Source organism: Schistocerca gregaria, unplaced genomic scaffold, assembly GCF_023897955.1.
Source record: "Schistocerca gregaria isolate iqSchGreg1 unplaced genomic scaffold, iqSchGreg1.2 ptg000156l, whole genome shotgun sequence".
Taxonomy (NCBI): domain Eukaryota; kingdom Metazoa; phylum Arthropoda; class Insecta; order Orthoptera; family Acrididae; genus Schistocerca; species Schistocerca gregaria.
Genome location: NW_026061720.1, coordinates 39,448 through 52,291, shown reverse-complemented (window position 1 = coordinate 52,291; position 12,844 = coordinate 39,448).

Here is a 12,844-nt window from a genome sequence, read left to right as displayed (position 1 = left end):
ACCCTCTAGACTTCAATGAGGTTAAGCCGTGATACCTAAGACAGATCTGCACTCGATGACACCTCGATAACAGCCGGTCCCCACACTTACACCTTGCTCTCCTTACATCAGTTTACATCATATCAGTCTGTGACGCTGGCTTTGCAACATCTTGCGTGCCTTTAGGTTCGCCGCGACCAACACTTACAATGCACTGACCACAAAAAATGGAGGCGCCGCGGCTTGAACGCTGCACCTTTCACATGCGAAGCGAACGCGCTACCAACTGAGCTACGCCACATGCACGACCAAACTGCGCTATTCCCCATTCTTTGCGACTCTGATGCGCACGGACACGATGGTTGGTTGGTTTGTAGCGGTGAAGGGAGCAGAGTACAAAGGCGCGGACACGTTCATATACACAAACGTTCCAAGTAGTTTCGATGCTCTGGTATTACAAATGCAAATTCCGTCTGTTTTTAACGTCTTAAATTGAAAGAGCCGTCACAAATTGCTCCGTTTTCGCTCCTTATCGACAATCATACAGCACCTGAGGTAACAAACACATCTCGAGCCCCATTGTGCACTCCATTATTCATGCCAACTCAGTGCCTCGCTCTTTACTACTGTGTACTAATCTTGTCCTCCAACTGCAAAACCCTGGGCCACAACAAGTTTCCGCGTCTCCGTTGCACTGCGCATACAACAAAACGCTCCCCAAACTTGGCACTCACCCACGCAGCCGACTTTTCCGACTTTCCACGACGCTCACGCAACGCTCACGCTAGTGACAGCATTATTTATAGATCGACGTCGCGCCAAAGCGAATGAGCACATTTCGCTTACGGCTTAGGCCGCCCTCCTAGTGTGGCTGCTCGGTGTCTGCAGGCAGCGAGGGTCTGCTAGCTTCCTGTGTTCGCACCTATGTCACCTGTGCTTGCTTGTCAGAGACAGACTATCGCAAAACATACAACTCACTCCATGAATTGATTGCTACGGCATCTGTTATCAGCAGTCACAACTAGCAACACCAGTAGCAGCCGACTGCACGCAAAGAATAGGAATGTGCAGTGGGATTTACGTGAACTCGGCGCAACGCAGATCTTTCCGGCATAGGCTTGAGAATCTTACGGGAACACTTGTACTGTTTCTAAATAAAGTGTAGGCGTGGGAGGAGGGTGCTTCCCGCGCACTAATAACAGCACGCTTGCCAATTGTGGATGCTAATCATTCGCTTGTATCTTCCTAGACACATCTGCAGGCTGAGAATTATTCCACTTGCATGGCAAGGTGCGCATGTAGGTGTGTTAAAAATTCTGGAGGCCCCGGGTATTGATCCCAGTACCTCTCGCATACTAAGCTAGCGCTCTACCCGCCCCGGGTATTGATCCCAGTACCTCTCGCATACTGAGCTAGCGCTCTACCACCTGAGCTACGCCCGCCCCCCCGAAGACTAATGGTGCTACAAACAGCCATATAGACGACACAGACCCTTGCACTCCCATTATTCAGCAGACAAACACTACTCTCTATGTATCCGTTAGGGTGTCTTTCAGGTTTCGTGCATTCTGTATCGAATCGTAGTTGGCCACAATGAAAGTGGCACGTATAACGTCGAAAATAGAGTTCGGACACCGCTCTGAGTAAGTCGAACGTGTTGTCCACCCTCTAGACTTCAATGAGGTTAAGCCGTGATACCTAAGACAGATCTGCACTCGATGACACCTCGATAACAGCCGGTCCCCACACTTACACCTTGCTCTCCTTACATCAGTTTACATCATATCAGTCTGTGACGCTGGCTTTGCAACATCTTGCGTGCCTTTAGGTTCGCCGCGACCAACACTTACAATGCACTGACCACAAAAAATGGAGGCGCCGCGGCTTGAACGCTGCACCTTTCACATGCGAAGCGAACGCGCTACCAACTGAGCTACGCCACATGCACGACCAAACTGCGCTATTCCCCATTCTTTGCGACTCTGATGCGCACGGACACGATGGTTGGTTGGTTTTTAGCGGTGAAGGGAGCAGAGTACAAAGGCGCGGACACGTTCATATACACAAACGTTCCAAGTAGTTTCGATGCTCTGGTATTACAAATGCAAATTCCGTCTGTTTTTAACGTCTTAAATTGAAAGAGCCGTCACAAATTGCTCCGTTTTCGCTCCTTATCGACAATCATACAGCACCTGAGGTAACAAACACATCTCGAGCCCCATTGTGCACTCCATTATTCATGCCAACTCAGTGCCTCGCTCTTTACTACTGTGTACTATTCTTGTCCTCCAACTGCAAAACCCTGGGCCACAACAAGTTTCCGCGTCTCCGTTGCACTGCGCATACAACAAAACGCTCCCCAAACTTGGCACTCACCCACGCAGCCGACTTTTCCGACTTTCCACGACGCTCACGCAACGCTCACGCTAGTGACAGCATTATTTATAGTTCGACGTCGCGCCAAAGCGAATGAGCACATTTCGCTTACGGCTTAGGCCGCCCTCCTAGTGTGGCTGCTCGGTGTCTGCAGGCAGCGAGGGTCTGCTAGCTTCCTGTGTTCGCACCTATGTCACCTGTGCTTGCTTGTCAGAGACAGACTATCGCAAAACATACAACTCACTCCATGAATTGATTGCTACGGCATCTGTTATCAGCAGTCACAACTAGCAACACCAGTAGCAGCCGACTGCACGCAAAGAATAGGAATGTGCAGTGGGATTTACGTGAACTCGGCGCAACGCAGATCTTTCCGGCATAGGCTTGAGAATCTTACGGGAATACTTGTACTGTTTCTAAATAAAGTGTAGGCGTGGGAGGAGGGTGCTTCCCGCGCACTAATAACAGCACGCTTGCCAATTGTGGATGCTAATCATTCGCTTGTATCTTCCTAGACACATCTGCAGGCTGAGAATTATTCCACTTGCATGGCAAGGTGCGCATGTAGGTGTGTTAAAAATTCTGGAGGCACCGGGTATTGATCCCAGTACCTCTCGCATACTAAGCTAGCGCTCTACCACCTGAGCTACGCCCACCCCCCCGAAGACTAATGGTGCTACAAACAGCCATATAGAGGACACAGACCCTTGCACTCCCATTATTCAGCAGACAAACACTACTCTCTATGTATCCGTTAGGGTGTCTTTCAGGTTTCGTGCATTCTGTATCGAATCGTAGTTGGCCACAATGAAAGTGGCACGTATAACGTCGAAAATAGAGTTCGGACACCGCTCTGAGTAAGTCGAACGTGTTGTCCACCCTCTAGACTTCAATGAGGTTAAGCCGTGATACCTAAGACAGATCTGCACTCGATGACACCTCGATAACAGCCGGTCCCCACACTTACACCTTGCTCTCCTTACATCAGTTTACATCATATCAGTCTGTGACGCTGGCTTTGCAACATCTTGCGTGCCTTTAGGTTCGCCGCGACCAACACTTACAATGCACTGACCACAAAAAATGGAGGCGCCGCGGCTTGAACGCTGCACCTTTCACATGCGAAGCGAACGCGCTACCAACTGAGCTACGCCACATGCACGACCAAACTGCGCTATTCCCCATTCTTTGCGACTCTGATGCGCACGGACACGATGGTTGGTTGGTTTTTAGCGGTGAAGGGAGCAGAGTACAAAGGCGCGGACACGTTCATATACACAAACGTTCCAAGTAGTTTCGATGCTCTGGTATTACAAATGCAAATTCCGTCTGTTTTTAACGTCTTAAATTGAAAGAGCCGTCACAAATTGCTCCGTTTTCGCTCCTTATCGACAATCATACAGCACCTGAGGTAACAAACACATCTCGAGCCCCATTGTGCACTCCATTATTCATGCCAACTCAGTGCCTCGCTCTTTACTACTGTGTACTAATCTTGTCCTCCAACTGCAAAACCCTGGGCCACAACAAGTTTCCGCGTCTCCATTGCACTGCGCATACAACAAAACGCTCCCCAAACTTGGCACTCACCCACGCAGCCGACTTTTCCGACTTTCCACGACGCTCACGCAACGCTCACGCTAGTGACAGCATTATTTATAGTTCGACGTCGCGCCAAAGCGAATGAGCACATTTCGCCTACGGCTTAGGCCGCCCTCCTAGTGTGGCTGCTCGGTGTCTGCAGGCAGCGAGGGTCTGCTAGCTTCCTGTGTTCGCACCTATGTCACCTGTGCTTGCTTGTCAGAGACAGACTATCGCAAAACATACAACTCACTCCATGAATTGATTGCTACGGCATCTGTTATCAGCAGTCACAACTAGCAACACCAGTAGCAGCCGACTGCACGCAAAGAATAGGAATGTGCAGTGGGATTTACGTGAACTCGGCGCAACGCAGATCTTTCCGGCATAGGCTTGAGAATCTTACGGGAACACTTGTACTGTTTCTAAATAAAGTGTAGGCGTGGGAGGAGGGTGCTTCCCGCGCACTAATAACAGCACGCTTGCCAATTGTGGATGCTAATCATTCGCTTGTATCTTCCTAGACACATCTGCAGGCTGAGAATTATTCCACTTGCATGGCAAGGTGCGCATGTAGGTGTGTTAAAAATTCTGGAGGCACCGGGTATTGATCCCAGTACCTCTCGCATACTAAGCTAGCGCTCTACCACCTGAGCTACGCCCACCCCCCCGAAGACTAATGGTGCTACAAACAGCCATATAGAGGACACAGACCCTTGCACTCCCATTATTCAGCAGACAAACACTACTCTCTATGTATCCGTTAGGGTGTCTTTCAGGTTTCGTGCATTCTGTATCGAATCGTAGTTGGCCACAATGAAAGTGGCACGTATAACGTCGAAAATAGAGTTCGGACACCGCTCTGAGTAAGTCGAACGTGTTGTCCACCCTCTAGACTTCAATGAGGTTAAGCCGTGATACCTAAGACAGATCTGCACTCGAAGACACCTCGATAACAGCCGGTCCCCACACTTACACCTTGCTCTCCTTACATCAGTTTACATCATATCAGTCTGTGACGCTGGCTTTGCAACATCTTGCGTGCCTTTAGGTTCGCCGCGACCAACACTTACAATGCACTGACCACAAAAAATGGAGGCGCCGCGGCTTGAACGCTGCACCTTTCACATGCGAAGCGAACGCGCTACCAACTGAGCTACGCCACATGCACGACCAAACTGCGCTATTCCCCATTCTTTGCGACTCTGATGCGCACGGACACGATGGTTGGTTGGTTTTTAGCGGTGAAGGGAGCAGAGTACAAAGGCGCGGACACGTTCATATACACAAACGTTCCAAGTAGTTTCGATGCTCTGGTATTACAAATGCAAATTCCGTCTGTTTTTAACGTCTTAAATTGAAAGAGCCGTCACAAATTGCTCCGTTTTCGCTCCTTATCGACAATCATACAGCACCTGAGGTAACAAACACATCTCGAGCCCCATTGTGCACTCCATTATTCATGCCAACTCAGTGCCTCGCTCTTTACTACTGTGTACTAATCTTGTCCTCCAACTGCAAAACCCTGGGCCACAACAAGTTTCCGCGTCTCCATTGCACTGCGCATACAACAAAACGCTCCCCAAACTTGGCACTCACCCACGCAGCCGACTTTTCCGACTTTCCACGACGCTCACGCAACGCTCACGCTAGTGACAGCATTATTTATAGTTCGACGTCGCGCCAAAGCGAATGAGCACATTTCGCCTACGGCTTAGGCCGCCCTCCTAGTGTGGCTGCTCGGTGTCTGCAGGCAGCGAGGGTCTGCTAGCTTCCTGTGTTCGCACCTATGTCACCTGTGCTTGCTTGTCAGAGACAGACTATCGCAAAACATACAACTCACTCCATGAATTACTTGCTACGGCATCTGTTATCAGCAGTCACAACTAGCAACACCAGTAGCAGCCGACTGCACGCAAAGAATAGGAATGTGCAGTGGGATTTACGTGAACTCGGCGCAACGCAGATCTTTCCGGCATAGGCTTGAGAATCTTACGGGAACACTTGTACTGTTTCTAAATAAAGTGTAGGCGTGGGAGGAGGGTGCTTCCCGCGCACTAATAACAGCACGCTTGCCAATTGTGGATGCTAATCATTCGCTTGTATCTTCCTAGACACATCTGCAGGCTGAGAATTATTCCACTTGCATGGCAAGGTGCGCATGTAGGTGTGTTAAAAATTCTGGAGGCACTGGGTATTGATCCCAGTACCTCTCGCATACTAAGCTAGCGCTCTACCACCTGAGCTACGCCCGCCCCCCCGAAGACTAATGGTGCTACAAACAGCCATATAGACGACACAGACCCTTGCACTCCCATTATTCAGCAGACAAACACTACTCTCTATGTATCCGTTAGGGTGTCTTTCAGGTTTCGTGCATTCTGTATCGAATCGTAGTTGGCCACAATGAAAGTGGCACGTATAACGTCGAAAATAGAGTTCGGACACCGCTCTGAGTAAGTCGAACGTGTTGTCCACCCTCTAGACTTCAATGAGGTTAAGCCGTGATACCTAAGACAGATCTGCACTCGATGACACCTCGGTAACAGCCGGTCCCCACACTTACACCTTGCTCTCCTTACATCAGTTTACATCATATCAGTCTGTGACGCTGGCTTTGCAACATCTTGCGTGCCTTTAGGTTCGCCGCGACCAACACTTACAATGCACTGACCACAAAAAATGGAGGCGCCGCGGCTTGAACGCTGCACCTTTCACATGCGAAGCGAACGCGCTACCAACTGAGCTACGCCACATGCACGACCAAACTGCGCTATTCCCCATTCTTTGCGACTCTGATGCGCACGGACACGATGGTTGGTTGGTTTTTAGCGGTGAAGGGAGCAGAGTACAAAGGCGCGGACACGTTCATATACACAAACGTTCCAAGTAGTTTCGATGCTCTGGTATTACAAATGCAAATTCCGTCTGTTTTTAACGTCTTAAATTGAAAGAGCCGTCACAAATTGCTCCGTTTTCGCTCCTTATCGACAATCATACAGCACCTGAGGTAACAAACACATCTCGAGCCCCATTGTGCACTCCATTATTCATGCCAACTCAGTGCCTCGCTCTTTACTACTGTGTACTAATCTTGTCCTCCAACTGCAAAACCCTGGGCCACAACAAGTTTCCGCGTCTCCATTGCACTGCGCATACAACAAAACGCTCCCCAAACTTGGCACTCACCCACGCAGCCGACTTTTCCGACTTTCCACGACGCTCACGCAACGCTCACGCTAGTGACAGCATTATTTATAGTTCGACGTCGCGCCAAAGCGAATGAGCACATTTCGACTACGGCTTAGGCCGCCCTCCTAGTGTGGCTGCTCGGTGTCTGCAGGCAGCGAGGGTCTGCTAGCTTCCTGTGTTCGCACCTATGTCACCTGTGCTTGCTTGTCAGAGACAGACTATCGCAAAACATACAACTCACTCCATGAATTGATTGCTACGGCATCTGTTATCAGCAGTCACAACTAGCAACACCAGTAGCAGCCGACTGCACGCAAAGAATAGGAATGTGCAGTGGGATTTACGTGAACTCGGCGCAACGCAGATCTTTCTGGCATAGGCTTGAGAATCTTACGGGAACACTTGTACTGTTTCTAAATAAAGTGTAGGCGTGGGAGGAGGGTGCTTCCCGCGCACTAATAACAGCACGCTTGCCAATTGTGGATGCTAATCATTCGCTTGTATCTTCCTAGACACATCTGCAGGCTGAGAATTATTCCACTTGCATGGCAAGGTGCGCATGTAGGTGTGTTAAAAATTCTGGAGGCACCGGGTATTGATCCCAGTACCTCTCGCATACTAAGCTAGCGCTCTACCACCTGAGCTACGCCCGCCCCCCCCGAAGACTAATGGTGCTACAAACAGCCATATAGACGACACAGACCCTTGCACTCCCATTATTCAGCAGACAAACACTACTCTCTATGTATCCGTTAGGGTGTCTTTCAGGTTTCGTGCATTCTGTATCGAATCGTAGTTGGCCACAATGAAAGTGGCACGTATAACGTCGAAAATAGAGTTCGGACACCGCTCTGAGTAAGTCGAACGTGTTGTCCACCCTCTAGACTTCAATGAGGTTAAGCCGTGATACCTAAGACAGATCTGCACTCGATGACACCTCGATAACAGCCGGTCCCCACACTTACACCTTGCTCTCCTTACATCAGTTTACATCATATCAGTCTGTGACGCTGGCTTTGCAACATCTTGCGTGCCTTTAGGTTCGCCGCGACCAACACTTACAATGCACTGACCACAAAAAATGGAGGCGCCGCGGCTTGAACGCTGCACCTTTCACATGCGAAGCGAACGCGCTACCAACTGAGCTACGCCACATGCACGACCAAACTGCGCTATTCCCCATTCTTTGCGACTCTGATGCGCACGGACACGATGGTTGGTTGGTTTTTAGCGGTGAAGGGAGCAGAGTACAAAGGCGCGGACACGTTCATACACACAAACGTTCCAAGTAGTTTCGATGCTCTGGTATTACAAATGCAAATTCCGTCTGTTTTTAACGTCTTAAATTGAAAGAGCCGTCACAAATTGCTCCGTTTTCGCTCCTTATCGACAATCATACAGCACCTGAGGTAACAAACACATCTCGAGCCCCAATGTGCACTCCATTATTCATGCCAACTCAGTGCCTCGCTCTTTACTACTGTGTACTAATCTTGTCCTCCAACTGCAAAACCCTGGGCCACAACAAGTTTCCGCGTCTCCGTTGCACTGCGCATACAACAAAACGCTCCCCAAACTTGGCACTCACCCACGCAGCCGACTTTTCCGACTTTCCACGACGCTCACGCAACGCTCACGCTAGTGACAGCATTATTTATAGTTCGACGTCGCGCCAAAGCGAATGAGCACATTTCGCTTACGGCTTAGGCCGCCCTCCTAGTGTGGCTGCTCGGTGTCTGCAGGCAGCGAGGGTCTGCTAGCTTCCTGTGTTCGCACCTATGTCACCTGTGCTTGCTTGTCAGAGACAGACTATCGCAAAACATACAACTCACTCCATGAATTGATTGCTACGGCATCTGTTATCAGCAGTCACAACTAGCAACACCAGTAGCAGCCGACTGCACGCAAAGAATAGGAATGTGCAGTGGGATTTACGTGAACTGGGCGCAACGCAGATCTTTCCGGCATAGGCTTGAGAATCTTACGGGAACACTTGTACTGTTTCTAAATAAAGTGTAGGCGTGGGAGGAGGGTGCTTCCCGCGCACTAATAACAGCACGCTTGCCAATTGTGGATGCTAATCATTCGCTTGTATCTTCCTAGACACATCTGCAGGCTGAGAATTATTCCACTTGCATGGCAAGGTGCGCATGTAGGTGTGTTAAAAATTCTGGAGGCCCCGGGTATTGATCCCAGTACCTCTCGCATACTAAGCTAGCGCTCTACCCGCCACGGGTATTGATCCCAGTACCTCTCGCATACTAAGCTAGCGCTCTACCACCTGAGCTACGCCCGCCCCCCCGAAGACTAATGGTGCTACAAACAGCCATATAGACGACACAGACCCTTGCACTCCCATTATTCAGCAGACAAACACTACTCTCTATGTATCCGTTAGGGTGTCTTTCAGGTTTCGTGCATTCTGTATCGAATCGTAGTTGGCCACAATGAAAGTGGCACGTATAACGTCGAAAATAGAGTTCGGACACCGCTCTGAGTAAGTCGAACGTGTTGTCCACCCTCTAGACTTCAATGAGGTTAAGCCGTGATACCTAAGACAGATCTGCACTCGATGACACCTCGGTAACAGCCGGTCCCCACACTTACACCTTGCTCTCCTTACATCAGTTTACATCATATCAGTCTGTGACGCTGGCTTTGCAACATCTTGCGTGCCTTTAGGTTCGCCGCGACCAACACTTACAATGCACTGACCACAAAAAATGGAGGCGCCGCGGCTTGAACGCTGCACCTTTCACATGCGAAGCGAACGCGCTACCAACTGAGCTACGCCACATGCACGACCAAACTGCGCTATTCCCCATTCTTTGCGACTCTGATGCGCACGGACACGATGGTTGGTTGGTTTTTAGCGGTGAAGGGAGCAGAGTACAAAGGCGCGGACACGTTCATATACACAAACGTTCCAAGTAGTTTCGATGCTCTGGTATTACAAATGCAAATTCCGTCTGTTTTTAACGTCTTAAATTGAAAGAGCCGTCACAAATTGCTCCGTTTTCGCTCCTTATCGACAATCATACAGCACCTGAGGTAACAAACACATCTCGAGCCCCATTGTGCACTCCATTATTCATGCCAACTCAGTGCCTCGCTCTTTACTACTGTGTACTATTCTTGTCCTCCAACTGCAAAACCCTGGGCCACAACAAGTTTCCGCGTCTCCGTTGCACTGCGCATACAACAAAACGCTCCCCAAACTTGGCACTCACCCACGCAGCCGACTTTTCCGACTTTCCACGACGCTCACGCAACGCTCACGCTAGTGACAGCATTATTTATAGTTCGACGTCGCGCCAAAGCGAATGAGCACATTTCGCTTACGGCTTAGGCCGCCCTCCTAGTGTGGCTGCTCGGTGTCTGCAGGCAGCGAGGGTCTGCTAGCTTCCTGTGTTCGCACCTATGTCACCTGTGCTTGCTTGTCAGAGACAGACTATCGCAAAACATACAACTCACTCCATGAATTGATTGCTACGGCATCTGTTATCAGCAGTCACAACTAGCAACACCAGTAGCAGCCGACTGCACGCAAAGAATAGGAATGTGCAGTGGGATTTACGTGAACTCGGCGCAACGCAGATCTTTCCGGCATAGGCTTGAGAATCTTACGGGAACACTTGTACTGTTTCTAAATAAAGTGTAGGCGTGGGAGGAGGGTGCTTCCCGCGCACTAATAACAGCACGCTTGCCAATTGTGGATGCTAATCATTCGCTTGTATCTTCCTAGACACATCTGCAGGCTGAGAATTATTCCACTTGCATGGCAAGGTGCGCATGTAGGTGTGTTAAATATTCTGGAGGCACCGGGTATTGATCCCAGTACCTCTCGCATACTAAGCTAGCGCTCTACCACCTGAGCTACGCCCACCCCCCCGAAGACTAATGGTGCTACAAACAGCCATATAGAGGACACAGACCCTTGCACTCCCATTATTCAGCAGACAAACACTACTCTCTATGTATCCGTTAGGGTGTCTTTCAGGTTTCGTGCATTCTGTATCGAATCGTAGTTGGCCACAATGAAAGTGGCACGTATAACGTCGAAAATAGAGTTCGGACACCGCTCTGAGTAAGTCGAACGTGTTGTCCACCCTCTAGACTTCAATGAGGTTAAGCCGTGATACCTAAGACAGATCTGCACTCGATGACACCTCGATAACAGCCGGTCCCCACACTTACACCTTGCTCTCCTTACATCAGTTTACATCATATCAGTCTGTGACGCTGGCTTTGCAACATCTTGCGTGCCTTTAGGTTCGCCGCGACCAACACTTACAATGCACTGACCACAAAAAATGGAGGCGCCGCGGCTTGAACGCTGCACCTTTCACATGCGAAGCGAACGCGCTACCAACTGAGCTACGCCACATGCACGACCAAACTGCGCTATTCCCCATTCTTTGCGACTCTGATGCGCACGGACACGATGGTTGGTTGGTTTTTAGCTGTGAAGGGAGCAGAGTACAAAGGCGCGGACACGTTCATATACACAAACGTTCCAAGTAGTTTCGATGCTCTGGTATTACAAATGCAAATTCCGTCTGTTTTTAACGTCTTAAATTGAAAGAGCCGTCACAAATTGCTCCGTTTTCGCTCCTTATCGACAATCATACAGCACCTGAGGTAACAAACACATCTCGAGCCCCATTGTGCACTCCATTATTCATGCCAACTCAGTGCCTCGCTCTTTACTACTGTGTACTAATCTTGTCCTCCAACTGCAAAACCCTGGGCCACAACAAGTTTCCGCGTCTCCATTGCACTGCGCATACAACAAAACGCTCCCCAAACTTGGCACTCACCCACGCAGCCGACTTTTCCGACTTTCCACGACGCTCACGCTAGTGACAGCATTATTTATAGTTCGACGTCGCGCCAAAGCGAATGAGCACATTTCGCCTACGGCTTAGGCCGCCCTCCTAGTGTGGCTGCTCGGTGTCTGCAGGCAGCGAGGGTCTGCTAGCTTCCTGTGTTCGCACCTATGTCACCTGTGCTTGCTTGTCAGAGACAGACTATCGCAAAACATACAACTCACTCCATGAATTGATTGCTACGGCATCTGTTATCAGCAGTCACAACTAGCAACACCAGTAGCAGCCGACTGCACGCAAAGAATAGGAATGTGCAGTGGGATTTACGTGAACTCGGCGCAACGCAGATCTTTCCGGCATAGGCTTGAGAATCTTACGGGAACACTTGTACTGTTTCTAAATAAAGTGTAGGCGTGGGAGGAGGGTGCTTCCCGCGCACTAATAACAGCACGCTTGCCAATTGTGGATGCTAATCATTCGCTTGTATCTTCCTAGACACATCTGCAGGCTGAGAATTATTCCACTTGCATGGCAAGGTGCGCATGTAGGTGTGTTAAAAATTCTGGAGGCACCGGGTATTGATCCCAGTACCTCTCGCATACTAAGCTAGCGCTCTACCACCTGAGCTACGCCCACCCCCCCGAAGACTAATGGTGCTACAAACAGCCATATAGAGGACACAGACCCTTGCACTCCCATTATTCAGCAGACAAACACTACTCTCTATGTATCCGTTAGGGTGTCTTTCAGGTTTCGTGCATTCTGTATCGAATCGTAGTTGGCCACAATGAAAGTGGCACGTATAACGTCGAAAATAGAGTTCGGACACCGCTCTGAGTAAGTCGAACGTGTTGTCCACCCTCTAGACTTCAATGAGGTTAAGCCGT